We start from the raw sequence: 22516 nt of genomic DNA, 5'->3' as shown, positions 1-22516 counted from the left end.
TTTGAGAAATGTCCATTCAAATCCTTTGCCCACTTTTAAGTCAGCTTATCAGATTTTTTTCCTATAGAGTTGTCTGAACTCCTTATATATTCTGGTCTTTAATCCCTTGTTATATGAATAGATTGCAGATATTTCTTTCCATTCTGTTGGTTTTCTCTTCATTTTATTGATTGTTTCCTTTGCTGTTCAGAAACTTTTTAATTTGATGTGATCCCATTTGTCACTTTTTACTTTGGTTGCCTATTCTTGTGGAGTATTACTCAAGAAATCTTTCCCCAAACCTACGTCCTGCAGAGTTTCCCCAATGTTTTCTTGCAGTAGTTTCATAGTTTGGTGTCTCAGATTTAATTCTTTAAACCATTTGATTTGATTTTTGTATATGCTGAGAGATATGTGTCTAGTTTCATTCTTCTGCATATGGATATCCAGTTTTTCAACCACAATTTATTGAAGAGACTGTCTATTCCCAAGTGTTTGTTCTTGGCAACTTCATTCAAAATAAGTTCACTGTAGATGTATGGATTTGCTCCTAGGTTCTCTGTTCTGTTCCATTGGTCTATGTGCCCGATTTTATGCCAGCACCATGCTGTTTTGGTTAATATAGCTCGGAAGTATAATTTGAAGTCAGGTAATATGATTCCTCCAGTTTATTTTTTTTCTTTAGTTAGAATAGCTTTGGCTATTCTGGATCTTTGGTAGTTTCATACAGATTTTAGAATAGTTCTTTTCTATTTCTGTGAAGAATGTCATTGATATTTTGATAGGGGTTACACTGAATCTGTAGATTGCTTTGGGTGGTATAGACATTTTAACAATTTTGATACTTCCAATCCATAAACATGGAATATCTTTCCCTGTTTTTGTTGTCCTCCTCAATTTCCTTCATCAGCATTTTATAGTTTTTAATATAGAAATCTTTCATTTATTTGGTTAATTCCTAGGTATTTAATTTTATTTGTGACTATTGTAAATGGGATTAATTTTTGATTTCTTTTTCAGATTGTTCACTCTTGGCATATAGAAGTGTTACTGATTTTTGTATGATCATTTTGTATCCTACAACTTTACTGCACTGGTTTATCAGTTGTAATAGTTATTTTTGTGAAATGTTTAGGCTTTTCCAAATATAAGATCATATTATCTGCAAACAAGGATAATTTGAGTTCTTCCATTCCAATTTGGATGCCCTTTATTTCTTTCTCTTGACCAATTGCTCTAGCTAAAACTTCCAGTTGTGTTGAATAACAGCAGTGAAAGTGAGCATCCTTCTCATGTTCCAGATTTTAGGGGAAAGGATTACAGATTTTCCCTGTTCGGTATGATACTCGCTGTGGGTCTGTCACATATGTGTTGAAGTATATTCTTTTTATAACAGTTTTTCTTTCTTTCTTTTTTTTTTTTTTTTTTGAGATAGAGTCTCACTCTGTCCCCCAGGCTGGAGTGCAGTGGTGCGATCTTGGCTTACTGCAAGCTCTGCCTCCTGGGTTCATGCCATTCTCCTGCCTCAGCCTCCCAAGTAGCTGGGACCACAGGCGCCCACCACGATGCCCAGCTAATTTTTTGTATTTTTAGTGGAGACGGGGTTTCACTCTGTTAGCCAGGATGGTCTCAATCTCCTGACCTTGTGATCCGCCCACCTCGGCCTTCCAACGTGCTGGGATTACAGGCTTGAGCCACTGCGCTTGGCCTATAACCAGTTTTTTGAGGGTTTTTATCATGAAGGGATGTTGAACTTTATCAAATGCTTTTTCAGCATCAATCGAAATGATTTTTGTCCTTCATTCTTTTGATATGATGTATCCTACCAATTTTTTTGTGTATGTTAAACCATCCTTGCATCCCAGAGATAAATCCCACTTGATTATAATGAATGATCTTTTTAATGTATTGTTGAATTCTGTTTGCTAATATTTTGTTGAGGATTTTTGCATTAATATTCATCAGGGGTATTGGCTTGTAGTTTTCTTTTTTGGATGTGTCTTTGTCTGGTTTTGGTATCAGGGTAATACTGGCCTCATAGAATGAGTTTGGAAGTATTCCCTTTTTGTCTATTTCTTGAAATTGTTTGAGTAGGATTTGGTATTAATTCTTCTTTAAATATTTGGTGGAATTCAGCAGTGAAGCCCTCAAGTCCCAGACTTTGCTTTACAGGAAGACTTTTGATTATAGCTTCAATTTTGTTATTTGTTATTGATATGTTCAGGTTTTGGGTTTCTTCCTGGTTCAATCTTGGTAGGTTGTATATGTCTATGAATTTGTACATTTCTTCTAGATTTTCAAATTTGTTGGCATATAACTGCTCATAGTAGCCACTAATGATCCTCTGAATTTTTGTATTATCTGTTGTAATAGCTCCTTTTTCATCTCTGATTTTATATATTTGAATCTTTTGTGGTTTTTTTCTTAGTCTGACTGAGGGTTTGTTCTCTTTGTTTAACTTTTAAAATAACCAGCTTTATGTTTCATTGGTCTTTTTATTGTTTTCTTTATTTTAATTTCATTTATTTCTGCTCTTTATTTTTTTTTTCTTCTACTAATTTTGAATTTGGTTGGTTCTTGCTTTCTTATTCCTTTAGATGCATTGTTAGGTTGTTTATTTGAAAGTTTTCTTTTTCCTTTTTTTTTTTTTTTTTTTTTGATGTAGGCACTTCACTCTGTCCCATAAGCTTTTGATATGTGTTTTTATTATCATGTTTCAAAAAAATTTTAAATTTTCTTCTTAATTTCTTCATTGGCTGACTAGTCATTCCATAGCATATTGTTTAATTTCCATATATTTGTATAGTTTCAAAAATTTCTCATTATTGATTTCTGATTTTATTCCATTGTGGTCAGAGAAGATGCATCATATTATTTAAATTTTTTGAGTGGTTTAAGAGTTGTTTTGTGACCTAACATGTGGTGTATTCTTGAGAATGATCCATGTGCTTAGAAAAAGAATGAGTATTCTGCAGCCATTGGATGAAATGTTCTGTAAATATTTATTAGATTCATTTGTTCTATAATGCAGATTAAGTCTGATATTTCTTTGTTGATTTACTGTATAGAAGATCTGTCCAATGCTGAAAGTGGGATGTTGAAATCTCCAGCTATTATTGTTTTGAAGTCTATCTCTCCTTTTAGCTTTAATAATATTTGTTTCATATATCTGAGTCCTCCAGTATTGTGTGCATATATATTTAAAATTGTTATATCCTCTTGCTGAATTGACTCCTTTATCATTATATAGTGACCTTCTTCGTCTCTTCTTATGGTTCTTGTCTGGAAATCTATTTTGTCTGATATGAGTATATCTGCTCCTGCTTTTCTTTGGTTTGTGTTGGTGTGGAATATCTTTTTCTATCCTTTTATTTTCAGTCTGTATGTGTCTTTATAGGTGAAGTGTGTTTCTTGCAAGCAATAGATCAATACTTTCTTTTTTTTTCTTTCTTTTTTTTTTTTTGAGATGGAGTCTCGATCTGTTGCCCAGGCTGGAGTGCAGTGACACGATCTCAACTCACTGCAACCTCCACTTCCCAGGTTCAAGCAATTCTCTGCTTCAGCCTTCTGAGTAGCTGGGATTATAGGTGCCTGCCACCATGCCTGGCTAATTTTTGTATTTTTAATAGAGACAGGGTTTCACCACGTTGGCCAGGCTGGCCTTGAACTCCTGACCTCAAGTGATCTGCCCACCTTGACCTCCCAAAATGCTGGAATTACAGGTGTGATCCACTGTGCCAGGCCCACTCTACATCTGTTGATTGAAGAGTTTAGTCCTTTGAAATTCAACGTTATTATTGACAACTAAGGAATTACTCCTGCCATTTTGTTTATTTTTGTTATTTTTTTTTTCTGGTTGTTTTATGGTTTTATCTTCCTTCTTTCTTTCATTCCTGTCTTCCTTTCAGTGAAGGTGATTTTCTCTGGAGATATGATTGTTTCCTCCTTTTTGTGTGTGTGTGTGTATCTATCTCATGTTTTTTGGTTTGAGGTTACCCTCAGGATTGTAAATACTATCTTGTAACCTTTTATTTTAAGCTGATAACAACTTAAAACTGTTGGCACAAGCAAACAAACAAGCAAAAAGAAAACTAATAAAGATTCTATACCTTCACTTCATCCTCCTGCTTCTTAACTCTTCGTTGTTACTATTTATATCTTATTGTACTGTCTATGTCTTGAAAAGTTGTTGTAGTTATTATTTTTGATTGGTTCATTGTTTAGTCTTTCTACTTAAGAGTAGTTTATACTCTGCCATTACAGCATTATAATATTCTGTGTTTTTCTGTGTACTTACTATTACCAGTGAGTTCTGTACCTTCAGGTGATTATTTATTGCTCATTAACATCCTTTTCTTTCTGATTGCAGTACTTCCTTTAGCATTTCTTATAGGCAGGTCTGGTATTGATGAAATCCCTCAGCTTTTGATTGTCTGGGATAATCTTTATTTCTCCTTCATGTTTGAATGATAGTTTCACCGGGTATACTATTTTAGGGTAAAAGTGTTTTTTTCCTTCAGCACTTTAAATAACCACTTCTTTCTTTGCCTGTAAGGTTTCCACTGAAATTCTGCTGCCAAACATATTAGAGAGCCATTGTATGTTATTTGTTCCTTTTCTCTTGCTGCTTTTAGAATCCTTTATTTATCTTTCACCTTTGGGAGTTTGATTATTAAATGCCTTGAGATAGTTTTTTGCAGGTTAAGTTGGCTTGGTGTTCTATAACCTTCTTGTACTTAGATGTTAATGTATTTCTCAGGTTTGAAAAGTTCTTTGTTATTTTGTTATTTTCCCTTTGAATAAACTGTCAACCCCAATCTGTTTCTCCACCTCCTCTTAAAGTTCAATAACTCTTAGATTTTCCCTTTTGAGGCTATTTTCCAGATCCTTTAGGTGTGCTCCATTGTTTCTGATCCTTTTTCTTTTATCTTCTCTGACTGTGTATTTTTAAATAGCCTTTCTTTAAGCTCATTAATTCTTTCTTCTCCTTAATCAATTCTGCTATTAAAGAGTCTAATCCATTCTTCAGCATGTCAATTGCACTTTCATCTCTAGAATTTCTGTTTGATTTTTTAAAATTATTTCAATATCTTCGTTAAATTTATCTAATAAAATTCTGATTTCCTTCTCTGTGTTATCTTGAATTTCTTTGTGTTTCCTCAAAACATCTATTTTGAATTCTCTATCTGAAAGATCACATATCTGTTTCTCCAGGATTGGTCCATTGTGCCTTACATAGTTCATTTGGCGAGGTAATGTTTTCTTGGATCATCTTGACACTTGGAGTCATTCATCTGTGTATGGGTATCAAAGAGTTAGGTATTTATTGTAGTCTTCACAGTCTGGGCTTGTTTGTACCCATCCTTCTTCAGAAGAGTTTCCTGATATTTGAAAGGACTTGGGTCTTGTGATCTAAGCTGCATCTGCTTTAGTGGGACCCCAAGTCCATTAGCACTGTGGTTCTTACAGACTCATAGAGGTACCACTTTGATGACCTTGGATAAGATCCAGAAGAATCTCTGGATTACCAGGCAGAGACGCTTGTCCTTTTCCTTTCCTTTTTCCCAAACAAATGGAGTCTCTCTCTCTCTGTTCTGAGTCACCTGGAACTGTGGGTGGAGTAACACATGCAGCCCTGTGGCCACCACCCTAGGGGTCAGACCTGAGGCCAGCACAGCATTGAGGTTTATTTGGAGCCCCAGAGCATTTAGCCTATGGTGGTGAGACTTGTGGGAAATCAAATTCTCGCTAGGATTGGAAATTTTCTTCTGGTTTGGACTTGTTTAAATACTCACTCTGTGGGTGGGCATCAGTTGAATTTGGTTTGGTTTTTCTTTCTGCTATAACAGGTCAGCATTGAGCTCAATGCTTCATAATTGCTGTGCTCTCCCTCTCCCCACATGGAGAATTGCTCTCTGCACCATGACGCTGCTGCCGGTTGTTGGGGGAGGAGTGGCATTAGTGATTCAAGTCTGTTTTTCTTACTTCTTCGGTGCCTCTCTCAGAGATATGAAGTTAAAACCAGGTACCATGAGTGCTCACCTGATTTTTGGTTCTCACGAAGTTGCTTATTTTTTTGTGTAGATAGTTGTTAAGTCTGTGTCCTTGTAGTGGGGGACAGTTGGTAAAGCTTTCTATTCTGCCATCTTGCTTCACCCCTCTCCTGAATCTATCTTTTACATGAAAAGTTTGGTCTACTCTATTTAAGTTTGGCAACAGGAAAAATACCTACAACCTCATTCTTTCTCATGGGATAGGTAAGAAAGGACTAGACTCACAGAGGAACATCATAAACAAGGACATATGGGAAAGATAGTACTTAAGTTTCTGCCATTCCAATGACAAATGAAGGGAGGGTCTTGCTTATGTTCATTGATACTTGCTTGCTTTGATACCCATGTGCTCAAGACATCATTTGGGTATGAGTCTTGGGTAGGTATAAGAGATTCCAGCACTCTGAATCTATCATGACACTTGCTGCTGCTCTCACACGCAAATACTTCTTCTGTTAGATTTTTCTGTAGCTTTTCAGATACTCTTAGAAATGTGTGTTAGCTGAGAGATGCCACAATGTAGTCATTTCTCATTAACATGGGATGTTTCCTTAAAAAATGGCAGCTAGTCATGTATTTTGTATGCTTTTAAACTGCTGCTGGTTCATGATGACAAATTCCAAAATAATTTAGTCATTAATTATCTAGCTCTTGTTAACCTCACCAACCTCACCTTCTACCTTCAAGTTCCTGAAACTCTGAATTTTGAATCTCTGAACACATCAGGCCATGTCATATCTTTGTGCCTTTACACAGGTTTCTTTGTCTGCCGAAAGTACTTTTTCCCCAATTATTATTCTGACTATTTAAAATGTGATCTCCTTTAGAAAGTGATTATGCTTCTTACCAATATTTTTGATTCTTTTGCCTTTACAGGTAAATAAAAGACTATACTTCTCTATTCCCTTAAACTTAGGTTCGGCCATGTGACTTGGCCAATACAGTGTGAGAAGTTTACTGTTCTCTTCTGCTTGGAAACATGTAAGAGCCCATGCCTGATTCTTTTTTCCCTTGCAGAATCAACTGAAGAGGCCATGTGTTCAAGATGATGAAGCTACTGAGTGGCAAATCTTCCTTCAGCCGTGGACCAGTGTGTTACCATATAGAGAAGAGTTACCCAGGTGGGTGATCAGACCACAATACAGTAGAATTTGTATAAGTGAGAAGTAAATCTCAGCCCTGTTAAGGCCAAAAGAGTTTGGACTCATTTGTTACTATTGCACAATCTGCCCCATCTTGACTGATAACACATACCTAACTCATCCAGGAAGATTTACCTGCTAACTCCATATTCACACAGCATTTTACTAAATAACCATAAGCATAAACATCTGTTTTGTGAATTCCACATTATAATTAAATTGTTTATATATCAGTTTTCATCAGTAGACTGTGACTTCCTCAACAATGAGGGCCATGTCTTATTAATTTCCATGTCCCCCAAACTAAGCACAGTTTCTGGAATATAGATGCTGCATACATATTCAATGGGACTGAAGTTCTAACCCAGGCTCTATTCAGAAACTCATTTGATATTTATATGCTTTTAGCTCTCTCTTTTGAAAATGTAGATGAGAATGACCAGACTGCCCCCTCAAGGTCAAATAAGTTAATAAGAGTGAGAATACTTTGAAAAGTAAAAGGGTAGAAAACAATACATTATTATTATGAGCTAGGGCCAGAATTGCTTGGGAAGGCAGCAAAACTGGGAGTTGTCTGCAGGACATATTGGGAGAATGCTTTTGCATTTCTCTTATTTACATGCAATTGTCAATGTTTTTCTTTCTTTTTTGGGACACACTTTTTATAATCACTGTAGAAGATGGAGGACAAGAGGGCTACAATTTTGCAGTCCCCCTGATCCTTTGATGGAATTCCTACTCTTCCTTTCCTGTACTATCCAATCAGTGGCCTGCAGAAAATGATTCCTTAACCAGGAGTTGGACCCAGCATATTGTGGAGATGCTACTGATGCCCAGCCCATCTCTCCCTAGTGTTCATGTTTCTATGCACATGCACAGCTTCTTACTGTGGCACCTCTAACTTTCTGCTTTCTGTTACAGGAGTGTACTCAGTCTGTATGAAATTCAGGTCTCAATTTCCTTGGTTGGTGCTAACATCCCTGGAAGCATCCCTCTACCAATAATAACACAGATGTTGGTGGGTAAGTACCCCAACTTCCTTGACTTTTAGATAGAAGAACTCTAAGCCATGTTTTCCAAAGTGTCTCGGAGGATTCCTTGGAGTTAGAGCCCTGGCTGCCCATAGTGGTACCTGCTCATTAACCCATTCATATTGGTTTCTTCCCTAACCCAGTTTTCTTTCCTGACTCCTTTGCCAGTGATCCCTAGAATCACCCTGCAAATAAACTATTTCCACTCAAATCCTTGTCTCTGGCTTTGCCTATGGAGAACCCAATGTAAAATAGTCCACTTTCCCCATAGTATTTCTTATATTTTAATATAAAAATATATTAACACACTTTGGGAGGCCAAGACAGGAGGATTTCTTAAGGCCAGGAGTTCAAGACCAGCCTGGCCAACACAGCAATATCTTTTCTCTATTAAAAAAATACATAATAAATAAACGTAGTATTTATTAATAGCCATACAATAAATATAATAAACATATAATTCAAAACATATTAAACATAAAACAAATAAAATTAAATAATATAAAATTAAAAGTTACTACTGATTGCTGCACGAATGGACATTCCTTGGATTTATAAAGATTATTTAGTGCAATGTTTTATCAAAAGCACCAATGCATTAAAAACTCTGTTCCAAGTACTATTCACCACAGGAATTTTTTTTTCAAAAGCATTCTTTCCCTGCAGTCATTAGGGACTGAGGCCCTGCAGTCATTAGGGAAATCCTTGAGAGGGTGTGGGATGGTGGAGGCTCTGGCTCTGATCTTCAAGAGGGTGCCAATTCTTCACACTTAAGCATGAGATTTATCACAAATGACACAGGTACCTTCATCCGGAGCACTGAAGCCTCAGTCTGTCTCTTTGTTAGAATTTCCTTTCAATCACTGGGAAAACAAAGTAAAGGACCAGCCCCTTGTCTTCTTCCTTCTTCTGACTTTAAAAGGGCTGATTATGAAGAAGAGTCTGCCTTTTATCAGCATTCTGACAGCCGTGGCAGAATTGTTCTTCAAACCTTATTACCTTTTGATTTATAGCTTCTTCCTCAATATTGTTTTCTACATTTCAGAGAATAAATTAGATGCAATTTTCACTGTGGCTTGAATATACACTGTGGATGTCAGAGTTAAAGCTTGCCTGCTTATGAGTAAAGGAGGCCCAAGAGAAATAAGCCATCACAGAAATAATTTAGCCCGAGAGCCATGGCAAGGAGAGGAAAAAAATGTCATGAAGAATATATTAGAAATTCAAAAAAACGCACTTATTTTAGCAAGTGTAATAAATTCTTTCACATGAAATCTTTCAGATTATAATGAAGGCTAATTATTAATAACAAAGAAGCTTTGAGAGGCACGTTGAGAGGGAAAATATATGCAAACTTGGGCAGAGCACATGCATGCCTGTGTCCCGGCCATTTCAGCCACTTTCCCAATCAGCACTGATGGCAGAGAGTAACTCACATTGATTGCTAAACAGCTGAAGTGATTGAGTCTCCTGCTGTGCAGCAGTCGAGGCATTTGGGGTGAGAGTGTGCACTTGCTGTGTACAATGAACGTTGGCAGCCTTTCAGAAACTCTAGCTAAATTTGAAAATGGGTTTGGGAACAATATCAATTTATCCCAAGTCAATTCAATAATTGGTGGAAAAACTAGAAGGGAGCCTGTTTTGGAAATAGAACGTTTCCAAATTAGAGGGTTGACTTTCTCATATCATCCTCATTCTGGGGTTCTTCTCCATTTGTGAATTATTTATCTTAATGGATGATGCTGCACAATTAGTATAGTCATGGTAAACTGTTACCCAGGCATTTCACATTTCATGTGTCCATTCATTCATTCTGTAACTATTTATTAAGGACTTACTATGTTTAAAGGTACTATCTAAAATTTACCCAAATAAAATTATTGAGGACATGGACTGTCTCATACATAAGATTATGATAAGCAATGGGCTGAACTGAATAAGCCTGGCAGGATCTGTGAAGCTGGGCGTATACCACATGTGCTTGTATGCTATCTCTCTCCTTCATATACAAATACACATAAACATACATACACACACACTTTCAGGATCTTGAGTGTCCAAGGTCAATGTGAAAGTAGCAAAACTATAACAATAGAAAAATACCTCCATGATTTCTGTAAGTTAGGAGACCTAGGGGGGTTAAGCCTGATTCTGCCAGTGACATCAATCTGACCTTCAGCAAATAAATTCACCTCTCTCCACCTCAATTTCCTACGAAGGCAAGGGCTTTCTCTGTTAGTTTTACTACTGTATCCTCAGCTCCTAGAACACAGCCCAGCACTGGTAGAGCTCAATAAATATCTCTTGAAAGAACAAATAAAATAGTTTGATCTCAAACGGCTAGGGTCTGGGCCAGGCCATAAGTGAAGGGCAAAGATGCGCTGATGGCCTTGGCCTCTGGCATACACTAAAAATAACTTAGTAACATCCTTGGCCCTTCACCTTAGGCCCTAAAGTTAAGCAGAGAGTTAAGCCTCTAGTCACTCCATGATGAGGACTGGTGAGCCCAAGGAAAAGAAGAGGCAGGAGGAGAATCTACCCTGATGCTTAGCATAGCATTGTATGTAGGGTACAGGAAGGGTGAAGTGGGGTGGGTACAGCAAAATAATTTTGGTGGTGGCAAGGATTAAACAAATATGAGTCCAAGTTGTTTGTCAGGGTGACACAGAAAAAAAAAAAAGAGGTACTGAATCAAAAATCCAATAATATCTTTTCTAATTACTTTGGGCAATCTGAAGCATTAATTTCTCTGTTATTTCATTGCCTCTCATATGCACCCTTTTATTTCCAATGGTGTAGTTTATTGTCAGTATTTGCTCGCATATTCCTCACAAGGTTATATGTTCATGGGGACTCAGATGTTCAGCAAACAGCAGATGGTCAATAAACGTTTGTTTCAAGGATACACTGCCTCTCCTGGGCACGAGCATTCACAAATGCTAAGTTCCTGCTTCACTTCATGAACATTTGAAAAGTTTAGTTTTGTATTTAATAACGTTTCTTACCTGTCAGGAAATATTTTAATGCAAACTTACTCTACAAAGTGCTGGGAGGGAAGATACTTTCTCATAGCCCTCCTCTGAGGCATGTCTCAATTTCACTCCTTCCACAGAAATAATTAATCACTTCTCCTCTACCTTCTAACAATTGATTCTTTAGGTTATCCACAAAATGCACACCGTGACCTTTTGAAAACCTTGATGTAAACTTGCCACAAGGACTCTTTTTTTCTCTTCCCAAAGGGAAATTGGATAGTGTTCTTTTCCATTGTGACAATATGCCATTTACAGTAAATAAAATCAGGAGAAGGAAAGAAAACATTTTCTTCATTACAGAGACCAATTCTGACATAGTCAGGAAGTAATTACGATAATGGTTCATCAGAAAGTGTTATTGAACAAAATTTTTATGGGCAAGGAAACAAATCTGTAAAGCACTGTTACAACTGTCCATCTGCCAGTCATCACAGAAATAACCTTTTTGTACAGTCCTGAAATTCATTCTAGAATGAACTTTATTTAAATACATTTAAATATGCTATTCGGTATTGTAAGTAGGGAAGGGATCCCCAAGAACAGTCTGTTTGGTAATTTATTTTGCAGTGCATACTGTTGCTAGGTGATAATCCGCTCTAGTGTTACTGGAATATTTGATGCATTAGGTAAAAATTTGTTTTTTTTTTTTTATACAGGGATTCTATTTAGTAGGGAAGCTTGGACCTAGGTGAAAGGGCAGAGGCTCTTTGCTTCCTTGCCAAAAGGATAGGTCTCCCAATTCTGCCTGGTTTATTTCAGCTCACTGAAGATTCTCTAAATTAATTTTTTACCTAAGTTCTCTGGACTAGTTCAGTTGGGAAGTGCTGACTCCCCCAGTTTCACTGTTGGCATCACCAAGGGCAGCTCAGTAGGAATGCTGTCTTTAGTGGGCAGTTACCTCTGCTGACAGAATACAGACAGTCTTGAATCTTAGGACTTTGAAGTTGACTAAAGGACTAAAATAACAATAAATGAATTTTCTTTCAGGCTGGACATGGCCAGGTGACCATTCCTTTACTTTGATTAAGTGGAATACTTTAGACCAAGCATGAATATCTTGTTTCACCTCTTTATAAGAATGGGATTAATCAATTTAGTGTAAGCAGCCAAGTGTAGAATTAATTAGCTTAAATATTTAGAAATCCGATGAGAGGCAGAAGTGAGTTTTCTTCTTTTTTTTTTTTTTTTTTTTAATTAGTAAGGGATAGTAATTAAAATGTTGGTAAAACATTGGATTTTTTTTCAACAAATGTGTATTGAAAGCCTAATATGAACTAGATTCTGTTCTGGGCTCTTTAAATGCAAAGACTCTGCCCTGGGAGAACTCACTATCTGTTGGAGGAAACATCAGCTGAAAAAAAAAAAAAAATACAGTACAGAGTAAGAATTCCTTTAGTAGAGTAGCGTGGGAGCATGACAAGGGACCACTTCACTGTTACCTGAGTTCCTAATCTGTGTCATGCTTTCTTGGATAGTAACATATATCATCTCATTGCTGAAAGACCCTAACATAACCAAGAAATCATTGAGGATAACAATAACTATTTTTAAAATAATTAACGCCTAATAAAGACATTTTCTTGCACCTAGAAGAAATATGCATAAATAATTTAGTAATGGGTGACTCAAATAAGAATATAGACTTGTTTTTTATCCAAATGGATAAAGAATAACCAAACGAGATGGTGAGTAGAGCGATACAGAAAACTAGAGGCAAAGAACTCGAGAAAGGAGATACTAAAAAAACAGATTAATGTAAGAGTAACAGCATTTCTGTTTATTCATTTGTTCACAGGTCATGCATGTGTGGAACCCCCATATAATACAATTAGAAAGAGACTAAGCCAAGAAGAGACTAAGCCAAGAAGAGATTGGTTAAGAATTGTTTATTTTAGGTAACGATTTTGGAAGTTAGAATGAAGGAACTAGGTGAATTTGGGAAAACAAACTGTTTCAATGTTTACTGCCACAATCTATCATTTATTGGGCACCATGTCTATGAGAGACACTACAGTTAGATGTGTCGAGTACATTAACTTGATTCCACACCACCCCTCCCAGCCAGGCACTGTTAATTCTTCTTACAAATAAGGGTGCTGGGCCTCCCAGCATTAAATTATTTGTTTAGATTGACCTTTGGTGGCAGAGCTGGAATATAAACCCAGGTCTGTCTGATTCCTCTAGCTGTATGTTCCCCCTAATTTAGCACTTGACAGTGGGTATAAAAGAATTTTCTAAAGCCAAGATTATATGGGGCTAACACTTAAAGATGCCCTGGAACAAATCAGAACAAAAACATACTCAACTGCATAAGGGTAGAGCTGGATAGTCATGCCCAAGTTGCTGATTTCTGTCGGTTTGCTTTTGCCTGCTCATTTCTGGGTACAGTCAATGGTGGGTTCTGCATCTGTAGATTCAAGAAACTATAGATGGGAAATATTTGAAAAAATTGCTTTGGCACTGAACATATGCAGACTTTTTTCTTCTTATTATTCCCCAAACAATACAGTATAACAACTACTTCACAGGCTTTATATCGTGTTAGTTATTATTAGTAATATAAAGATGAATTAAAGTATATGGGAGAATGGGTGCAGGTTATACGCAAAAACTATGCATGTATACATATATATATTTACATCAGAGACTTGAGCATCTGTGGATTGTGGTATCCACAGGAGGTCTTAAAGTCCCCCAGAGATACCAAGGGATGACTATATATATCTGATAATATAAAAACTGTTCGTACTGTAATATAGAGTTAATGAGAATGAAATTGCAAAGTCTATAAAAAATTAGAAAGGTTTCATTTAAAAATAGCATGTGAAAATACATAAGAGATAAAACAGAGTGGCAGATGTTTTAAACTAAGTTTTTTACAATAAGCAAAAGAGATGTATTTAATGTTCTATTGAAAATAGCCAATGTGTCCTTTATGAATAATTGTGTATATTTTAAAAAACACCATTTTTTTTCCTTCCCTTTTTCATCTTACATTGATTTTATAATCTCTTGAATTGCTAGTTTGTCTAATTGGCTGGTGAAATAATTAGTAAACTTAGGCACACAGTGAAACTCTTTAAAATTAGGAACTCTTGTCTCTTAGCAATGATGCCATGCAGTTCAGTCTTACAAATTTTTCAAAATTGTTGGCATGGTAAGGTTTGTTTTGTAATCTTTGTCAATAAAAGAGTTATTGGCTACCCTTTTTTTTTTTTTTTTGAAATATCTGATGTCCTTCAAGACTTCTCTAAGACCAATTATTTGCTCAGTGGGTTATTTTTGAGATCCCTGTATGATGTATGATTTTTGCTTTATGTTGTGTATTCTTTCATTTTTCCATTTGAAATGTAATTTTCTTACAGACAATCAAAAGTCTTGATCTTCAAGATTGTAATATGACTTAAAGGTATAGTCTGACTAACTGTGATGATGCCATTTCTGAAGAGAAAAACCTAAGAATAGAAATTTAGCTTCCTGTTTCAGGACTTTTCAAACCTCAAGATAATCATTTTACTAGTTTGCTAGAATAGATGACTGGGCATATTTTTCAGTTATCCTTGCCTTCAGATAATATGAATTATAAAAAGACTTCTTGGATGGGGTCTTGCTGCCTAAATCAAACCTCTTTCTCCCTTTCTGATTGGATTTATTTCAAAATGTCTTTCTCTCAGGATTCACTTTGCTAGGTGCATACCATTGAGAGATTGCTTGGCATTCAGCTTAAATTGGGATAGACCTTGTCCTATGACTACTCTCTGGAAGGCTTAGAAAATAATGTCAATGGCCATTTAATAAATAATATGGGGAGATGGAGGGAAAGCAAGGCTTTCTTTCAACCTCTGAACAAAGTGGGTAGAGAGGTTGGGGAATGGAATGCCCAACATCACCCTACTCCTGGGAAAAAGGACACTGGTTCTGAAGTGGCAGTTGAGATACAGTGAATGTCTGACCTCACCTACAGCCAGAAGAGCATTGCAACCCCTACAGGGCCTTGTGATGTGGGCAAATAGTTGGCATACCCTGCGGTGAACTGCAAGGCCACAGAGGTGGTTGAATAGTGAATATTTGGGGCATCTTTCTGACATGAGCATTTCTTGAGCCATTAACTTATTGCAAGAGCATCAGGAGCATCAGATGCCACCTTTATGTTCAGGTAGATATTTTGTCTCCGAGAAGCACTCTGTGACAATAGCTCATAGAACCGTACTTCTGTGTAAACTTCCAGGGACTCCAGTGGAGGTGGTCATGGCAGCCATGGCCACAGCTGTGAAGGAAACACCCAGGATGCATAGATCCTCTATTCAAGGATGGAAAGGTAATTCATTCAGGAATTTGGAATTCTGTGGAAATTCAGAATTTTTATATGTATTAGGGATGAATTGAGACAGAGATTCACTCTTGAGATATTGGAACCTTTAAAAAAATTTCTAACCACTTGCTTTTAAAATATAAAACATAGGAGCTCAGTAAAAAATAGTAGAGGATATGTCCCCGAAGCACCCAGCCTAAGACCAGTATCAAGAAGAGCAGTACATGCTAATGGAGGCCACACTTAGCTCTGATTCCCCTGAGAATCAGGGTACAGAGAAACTGTGGATGTCATAACTCTATGTCAACCACAGGAGTAGGGACAATATAAAAGGAAGCATAACAGTTTATAAAACACAAGGATTTTTCCAACACTTTAAAACACTTAATTCTGCAGTTGCATAGTAACATAAGCACCTTTAATTTTCATGAATGGCCTTACAAGACATGAAAAAAATAATTTTTGAGATGCTCAAATTGGTGGAAACAGAGGGATTAAGAGTCATCTTGTTGAAACCTGGGGACAGGTGATATGTCCTTTATCTAATTTCTAGTCACTTGATTTTGCAATACTGATGATCAAAAACAACCAATGTATGTTTAATGGCATAGTGATAAAATGAATTGTATTAATTAATCAAGTAGTATGTCAATTATAAATTTTATATTTAACAAATCAGAGCTCATAATTGCTATATGAATATTTATCAATGAATCACATGGACTATACCAACACAAACTTTATTTTATATATTTGGAAAATAGGTGTGTGTGTGTGTGTGTGTGTGTGTGTGTGTTTCAATGTATGTGTCTTTATTGATAATGAATCTGGACAGATGAATAAATGGGTTTTTCAAAAGGCAGGTAGGAATAGATTAAAAAAAAAAAAGAAGTGATTGAATGGCATAGCACTGAGAACCAGCCTACTTTAACTTCTGATGCTAGTAAATAAAATATATTTGAAATATCTGGGAAACCTGCCAGATGAGAAACATTGAATATATTTTCAAGTTTTTTTGAAAGTTAGATTGAGGCATATAACAAAACATCCTGATAGAATGGGAAAAATCACTCAATCATACGTATGTGGTACTTTCAGGATGCAAAGCATCTAGCTATGATTGAATGACTAATTTTCACACTTCCTCTCATCCTAAACATTTTACCCAATATTTAGAATCATGCAGATAGAGTTGAACTAATAAGCTTTGTAGGATTTAAACATAGATAAAAGAAGAAATAATGTCTATGAAAACGTTTTGTAAATTGCAAATGACCAGATAAAATATTATTTCTAATTAATGACTCTGTTAACACCATTAATTATTAAGTCATAGGATAGAAGACAAACGGCAGTTTTCTTGGGAACTTTCTAATAGATTAGATTCCTTTGTTCTGTTCTTACGTGCTAGGCCCATGCAAGTAGGGATGAGAAAGGATGCTGAAAACAAGATTCTGAAGCCATTTCTTCAATTGTATTTCTTCAATTGTATTTTTGAATTTCTTCAACTGTATTTTTGGCTAGAATATTTCCTTTGTGATAAGTTTATTGAATAAATTTGAACATAATGATTAAGAGCGTAAATCAAGAGAACAAAATTTGTCAGAAGTGAGACCTTGGGCAAGCTGTGTGATCCCTCTAAGCCTTATTTCCTCACCTGTAAAATGTGGGATAACAGTAATTGTTATTATTTATTTTCTGTATCGTGTATGCCAGTGTTTTCTTACACTAATGCTTATTCTTCAGGATTTACTTTAAGCAGTATTCTTAGCATCTCATCAACACATAGACTCCCTTTATCCACATAATAATGATTGCATTAAAAATTAGAATCAATAATTCTATTCAGTACATTTGCTGTTCCTTAAAATATAGCAAGTCATGCAACATATAATCAATATACTCTTGTTCTACTTTCACACTCATCTCTCCAATCTGCCAGATTGAACCACAGTATAGTAGAAGTATGAAGTAAAGTGAGCAAAATCCATATGTCTAGTCCCTGAAGAGTGCCCACATGCAAGACAGCAAGACCTCAGTGTCTGGGAACTCTCTATATCTGTCATTCTGACCACATGTCACCTCTGCTGGCTGTCCTTTCATTCGCCAATGCTCAGCCTCTTCACTTACACTGTTTCCATCCCATCTGCTTTCTCACCTCCTGCAGACTAGCTGCAGCTTGAAAATCCCATCTCCCTCAACTATGCTTATTCTCTCTCTAAGAGGCCTTACATGACATCAGAAATACTTAATGATACAGTTTGAGTTGTACACATTTGGATTACTGTACCCTCATTTTAGCTTCCCCAACAGTACTAAGTGAATATTCTTTTCATAATTATAAGACTACGAGTGATTCTGGGCCCCTTCTAAAGAAAGAAGTCACACTCTAAGATAACTTGCCATCATGAATCTGCATCTAAGCTTTGCCAACACTTTTAATGCAAGTATTTCAAGAAGGATGACAGGTAGATAAGTAGGCAGACAGAGAGACAGCTACAGACCTAGATCTAGACCTGTGCAGGGGTAGATATATGGTATAGATCCTAAATATAGTCATAGTTAAAGACAGAGCTCTAGAGTATCTCCTGTCTCATTAGTCCCTGGCTAACTGGGGTGATGAAGGCTGCTGAATGAACCCAGAAAGGGCTGTGGGGGTGTTCCCTTTAACATGGCCCAGCAGTAGTAGTCTTCTGAACGTAGGCACAAACTTATTTCCATCAGCTTAGACAGTTCTTCAGGCTCACAAAGAATTGAGTTTATTGTTAAGAATGCCAACTTATTACTCTAATTGTAGCTAAACCTAGGAATGAAGATAGACCAGCCATGTGCAGTGGGCATATGAGTGATCATATACAAGTTCATGATAAGGAAAACACCCAGAGAATATTTGCCATAAAAATACTGGCACCATATCAATATAGCCTGGGGTAATTTCCTTTTGTACTTTAAGGATGTTTATATCTCAAGGGCATTTTGGTTCAACATGGGGCAACTCTGATGGGTCATTGTAGCTGCAGGGCACCCAGTGTGGTCAGACAAGGCTGTCATTACACCTGCATCACAGCTCAAGATTGTCTTCTGCTCCACCTGGCTCTCATGTGAACAAGAGCTGGCCCTTGTGTATTACATTTGCAATTCCTGTATACCTATCCTGGCTGCTCTATTCACTACCTATTTATACCTATCCATTCTTTTTCTCTTTTTTTCTTAAGTTTTGTTCACTTTGAAGACTGTTGCTATTAAAACAAGGAGTATCCAGATTCATCACTTAAAAATCAATCTTTCTACAGGTTTCACCACGGAAGTTTTGAATCTATTCTGATTGCACTAGTTATCCTTTAGTGAAACTATTTTTATTTCACAGACTTAGAGTCTCTCGAACTTGGTATGCAAATCTGGGCAAAAGCATTTGAATGTGTGTTTTCCATTTTGATTAAGAATTGAGAGCACTTTGAAGATACATCCATGATCCTGGCTACCCATAAAGAAAATAAAGTAAATGTCAATGGAACAGACAGAGAATCAGAGAACAGAAGAAAGTCAAGAGATTTACCCAAGGTCAGTGAGCACATTTGTGGGAGAGCTGAGAATAGATGTCACCTTCCTCTTTGGCCAGTGTCCTGTACAATAGATACCTCTGGTCAATATTTCTTATCGTGCCATGAAGGGCAGCAGACAAACCTCTTTAGTATAACAAATGTGAGTCCTGGTGCCTTGGCTTTTTACTTGAATTTACTTCTATCCTTAAAATCTTCTTTTCAAAGCATTCTCAGGAATACTGCAGTTTTAAGTGGTTTTTTTTTTTTCTATTTAAACATATATGGTTAAGTACTACATATATAAATATATAGTTTAAGAAAATTGAGACAGATATCATTTTACAGATTAGTTACATGTATTAACATGAAAATTCATGCAGTTTCCTATCTTCAACTACAGTTCAAATACTGAACAATTTTTGCTATTCTTCCTCCAACATACCAACATTAATTATTCTGTCTCCTACAATCCCATATTTATTATTATATTTATTTTAATTACCTGTGCCTTTATCTGGTTTCTTTAAATGCAGATAATTTTTCTTATCCCTATTTGAATCCCTCATCCTTAGTAGTTTTGGGCATGTAGTATGAATTTAATAAATTCTAAGAGAAAATATGTTTATATACACATTCAATGATTTTTTCCCCCTAGTTTCCAGTGTACTTTCAAGAAGCATCATAGTAGATATGAGACCCAACAATGTAACCCATAATAAATACCACACTTAGGGCTTTTCCAGTGTTCAATTTATACAGCATTTTGCTCTTGTAACTGCAGCAGGGAAAGAAAAATCTCCTGACTCTGCTAGTGGGAGGGTAGTGAGGCAGGGAGCAGGCAGAGTGGAAGGGAGAAGCCTCTATGCCTTGACAATTTCTTTGTAACACATAGGTAGAATCATTGATTCATTTGCACTCCATTATTTCTGCTAGGAATGCAAGAAATCTGGTAGGGTTCAGAAAACAATATGGGAATGAGCGGAGTAGAAAGGGTTCAGGTGATTATGTAAATTTCAGAATTGACATTTTCTAGAAGGAACAGAATGTGTTTAGGTTACTTCCAAGATTTGCAAGGTAAATTCGAGCAATGAGAACACCACCGAGGGGTTCCTGGTGCTGCTTCTGTAGATCTGAAAGCGCTGCTATCTGAAGATAAACTGTGGCTCATGTCTGACGAGGGAGCTGATCAGTGGTCAATGATTAGAATCTGATGTGAGGGGTGAGTGCAGGACTGAGAAAAGAAACAAATCGAGAGGTCAAAACCAGGTTGACAGCCCTGCTCATATAGAGGAGAATAATTTAGAACACAAGAGTATGAATGTGAACAGAGTTAGCTGCATAATGTGTGTTGATGTGTGCATCTGTGTGGGTGGGGGTGGCACTTCATCAGGCTTAACATACAAATGAGTCAATATGTTAGGAAGTTAACTACTGCAGGATTAGAAATTTGCACTCTGAAGCAAGGTGTTTTATGCGTTTTGTGTTTTCTTTGTACATTTAATTTATCTGGGGCTCCTTTACTTTTTAAAATAAAATTCCTCTGGAAAAATTCTTCTCTCAATTATGCTAAGGGGAACAAGGACATAAAATTTTGATTTGGTGACTTTCAAGCCGGTGTTATTGATTGATTGATCATTTGACATGTTGCTAGGCCCCACAACTTTAAAAAGGGAAACAGCAAAGTCTCGTTAAAAATAAAAAGTCACTGTTGAGCTACTGAGAGGTGAGGTTGCAGAGGATTACATGTCTTCCTAAAGTAAGGAGATTTTTTTCCAGTTTGACCAGTCTTCAGATTCCCTACCTTTTACTGAAAACATAGGCCAGTCCCCTTGTAGGGATGATATGTCAGTTTCATCGGTCTACTCTGTTCTGATTTCTTAAAAGGTTTTTGGAAAATTTTCAGGGTCATGGATCACAGCACATCTTCAGGGTGCTTGAATCCATCAGCCAACTATTGTCTAGCCTGTGTGTCCTGACAACTGACTAAGTCAAGTCATCCTGAATCCCTAGTGCAGCACAGAGTCCGTGCTCTGAGTCCTCCTCTTTTCTCCCACTCTCACTCACAGTCCCCCACCTCAGGACACCCTCTCAGGATTTCATCCTTCTGGGGATATCAGTCTCAGTTGATGAGATACCCTTTCCTGCTCAGGGCTTCTTTCATATCTTTGGAAACTTCCCATTTGAAAAGAGGGTAGGATAGCTAGGAGCAGGGTTTTAAAGGAGGGTGGTGGGCTCTCCTAGGTCCTGGCTTGAGGGTGGAAGAGGAAATATCAGAGAAACCCCTAGGGAGACTCACTAGGAGCTTGCCCCTTTGCCTGAGATGTTCCTCCTATACATCTTCTTCACTCGAAATTTAAAAGGTATTCTGTTCGTTTGTTTGCTTGCTTTAACATGGAATACTTTCCCCTCATAGAAGTCTATTTTATAGAAATTAAAAGGTACCCTACATTAAAAACAATTACCTTGGACTTCATGCTTTCATTAAAATTCACAGACATTTAGCCATGTCTGGCTTGAAAATGATGATGAAGTTGGAATTTTCCCCTTCTTTCTTGGAAATCACACAAATACTATCAGGAGGATATGAAACAAAAGCACAAATTCCAAATGAAACCCTGAACTACAAAGTAAGTAAAGGGACTGCCAAAACAAGTAGAAATTGAGTAGGGAATGTGTGGGGAGGGAATCAGAGAGGACTCCTACATTCAAAAGTGCTGGCTCTTTACATCTCTCTGAGGGAAAGAATACAGAGCAAATCCCAGCTCTGCAACAGCAGGAACAGAGAGCCTGTGGTGGGAGTTCCCCTAAGGAGAAGAGGTATTTGCATGAAGCAGAAGCCCTGTACCTGTGCAGGAGAAGAGAGATGGAAACACAGTTGTCCCACAGCAGGGTATCTTCATTAATTTCTGAACAAGTTTACCTACAAACCCTGGGTCTTGAAGGGATCTCCACAGTTGCTACTTGACTTGATCCAGACCACTCCCTTCCGTGCATCTCCTATTGATCCTTGCCTCCCAAATTGATCACATAGTTTTTTTATTTCTTTTAGAGGCTCTTCTTACTTTTATTGTTTTTAAATTTTTAAGCAGTGATGGTGTCTAGCCTCCCTTTTTTTTCTTTTCTTCTCCTGTAGTCTCTTCTTTCAAAATTGTTCAATTGCTCTGAGGCTACCCACTGGTTTTGCTGTTACCTGTTGCCACTTACCTTAATCTAATTTGACTTTAATCTTTGCTCAACCATAGTAGTTTCTGGCTTTAAAAATCAGTCTTGCCAGGTGCAGTGGCTCAGGCCTGTAATCCCAGCACTTTGTTTGGCTGAAGTGGGCAGATCGCTTGAGTCTAGGAGTTTGAGACCAGCCTGAGCAACATGAGAAAACTCCGTCTCTACAAAAACTACAAAAATTGTCTGCGTGTGGTGCTGCA

The sequence above is a fragment of the Macaca thibetana genome, chromosome 4 (assembly GCF_024542745.1).
Source record: "Macaca thibetana thibetana isolate TM-01 chromosome 4, ASM2454274v1, whole genome shotgun sequence".
Lineage (NCBI taxonomy): Eukaryota > Metazoa > Chordata > Mammalia > Primates > Cercopithecidae > Macaca > Macaca thibetana.
Note: the sequence above shows the minus strand (reverse complement) of the source record.